This window comes from Bombus bifarius, unplaced genomic scaffold (assembly GCF_011952205.1).
Source record: "Bombus bifarius isolate JDL3187 unplaced genomic scaffold, Bbif_JDL3187 scf7180000009884_frag, whole genome shotgun sequence".
NCBI classification, from domain to species: domain Eukaryota; kingdom Metazoa; phylum Arthropoda; class Insecta; order Hymenoptera; family Apidae; genus Bombus; species Bombus bifarius.
The window spans coordinates 10,079-12,742 of NW_022885399.1; the positions used below are offsets into that span (position 1 = coordinate 10,079).

Genomic DNA, 2,664 nt, shown 5'->3' on the forward strand with positions numbered 1-2,664 from the left:
CTTATTAAGCCGACTCTCACACCTTCTCCTGTTTCGCTTGCGCTGTCTTCTCTAAGGAATTCACTACTGTACAAAACTCTACTGTAATTCATCGCCAAGGAGACACGATTTTCGAATAACTATGAAGACAATACGTGTATGTGACTTTACGTATAAATGTTCGTGAAGATGAACGATGTGCATACGTCCACCTAAATGTATGAAATTTTACTCAGGTGGCTACACCTTTTAGGCCAAACGGTGTTCCATTGAATTCATAGTGAAAACGGGTTGTAGAAAAAACAGCTGGACGTCTCTGTTTCGAAGAAAAGTTGTGCCATTGTAGATTTTGGACTCGTGCTTGAAAGATTATCTCATCAGGTTATTTATATCACATAACTTGTGCTGTTTGGTTGGTTGGTTGGTTGGTTGGTTGGTAGACAAGTAATATGAACTTTATGCGCATAATTAATTTATGGTGTTACTGGTTTATTTAATCAACTATGTTATATCCGTTGTTTTCTATGATATCCGTTGCGTTATCATAGAAAGAGACTGGATTTGATTAGGAAAAGAAAACCAAGCTGTTTATGTTTCTTCCATCCAAAATCTTTTACAACGACCAGAACGTACAGCAATTAGTATGGTTTCACCTTCTTTGTCTTTTTAACGTGAAAGTAAATATTCACTTAAACCACGAATGACATAATGGATTAGACGTATGTAATGAATATTCGGTATCGAGTTTGCTATATGTTAACAAATTTATTACATCGTCATCCGTGGAATAAAAATTGGAATAAATATAAATAGCCGTTTTGTGCAAACGGCGGCCATAGAGTGTGGAAAGTAAAAACTACTGCAGGAATCAGTGTGATAGATGCATAGATAATTGGTGCGTTAAATCTATTGTGCAGTTCATGAATTATAGCGCACAGTACTAGTGTATAATGTACATGAAATTACACTTACGTGCTAGACAACAATTTATAAGTAGTACGTGATTCAGCAATAGTCTATTGACTTTCAAACAAGCGTACTTGAATGTATAACGAATAACCACGACATTGACATACGCTGTAATACTAAAAGTATATTTTTAACACGATGTACATGACCATAAATTATTAAGAAAAGTAGGAAGAATTGGAAAAAATTAAAAAAAGCCAACACCACACGGAGTTCCCAAGCGGTCACCCATCTAAGTACTATCCGTGCCCTACGTTGCTTAACTTTCGTGATCGGACGAGAACGAGTGCACTCAACGTGGTATGAGAGTTGGCTGAAGTGAGTAATTTTGTTACTTGCTCTTAATATTCAGGAAAAAAGAAGTGGTCAGTTGACTGTAGACCTCCGAGCAGGACGGACCTCTCAGTACGCGCGTCAAAGTAGACAAACATTCATTAAAGTAGAAGGAATAAGTGACAAAAAGTGAAAAATATTGCATTGACATCATCTCTATAAATACAAATAAGAATAAAAATAAAATAAAATAAAATAAGACAAAATAAAATTGTATAAAAAGATAGAAGTTACCGATAATGAAGCCAAAAGCAACGAAACGGAACCCACCGTGGACCCGATAAAAAAAGCCATCAAGAGAAAAATAATCACACAAAAAACAGCCAACAAAATCAAGAATAATTTAAGACTTTCCGCTCAAAAGACGCGGAAACTCAACCCACAACCAAACCTGGTTGCCAGGACGAAAAGACTAGTAAACATCCTAGGAAACACAGTTGTAGATTATCACTCCAGCCAAGAAGAAAAGGTTAAAGAAATGAAAAACATGAAGCCCGTAAGAGCAACCTCGCCTCCAGCAATCATAACAAAAAACAGATTCAGTATACTACAATCTGAACCAGAGCCTCATCCACAACCGGGACCATCAAACTACTCTACTTCGAGCTCAACGCTAGAACAAATAAAAAAGAAAAACGAAACATTACTAGGCAAAATAGGAAAACACAGTCCCACCATACCACCAAAACAATCAACACTGCAGGGGCGACAGACCCCATCGTACAACCCAGGAGGCCCAGCGCCACCAGCATCGCCAAGGGGGGACCGAGCACCGAACGGACGCCCCACCAGATACACCGCAGAGGGGCGTACGAACGCCCCATCCACTACAAGGGATAACAAACCGCCGCCTATCAACATAACGCTACAAGACCCAAAGGACACGGTAACGCTCATAGAGAAAGTAGCGGGCATCAATCAGTTCCATATTAAAAGAATACACTCAGGTAAACATGCACTCTACCTCCGAAACCTACCCGATTTCCACAAAGCAAAACAAATACTCCTCTCAGCTAACACAACCTTTTACACGTACACACCCAAAACAGAGAAACACCATACATACTTGTTAAAAGGTTTAGACAATAGTTACACCGAAACAGAAATACTCACAGACCTACAAGCCTTGCAAATAGACGACGTAAAATTCACAAAAGTCACACGATTCACGACAAAAAGATCAAGGGAGAACAATATATTGCTCCCAATTTACATAATACAAGTATCCCCCGACAGTGATATAAGTAACTTGTTAAAAGTTAACCATTTTAACTACTTCAGAATAAAATGGGAAAAAATAATTTTAAAAAATGATGACATAACTCAATGCCACAAATGCCAGCGATTAGGTCACACAGCACAAAACTGTAACCTAAACTACCG

The 2,664-nt window shown here is 38.4% G+C and overlaps 1 non-coding gene across 1 annotated transcript; it reads right to left on the reverse strand.

Moving 5' to 3' along the window:
- Positions 1 to 1,143: 1,143 nt before the first annotated feature.
- On the reverse strand, positions 1,144 to 1,262 carry LOC117215944. The gene has a single exon (XR_004489250.1). It is a non-coding gene; the product is annotated as a 5S ribosomal RNA (ribosomal RNA).
- Between the last annotated feature and the right edge of the window lie 1,402 nt (positions 1,263 to 2,664).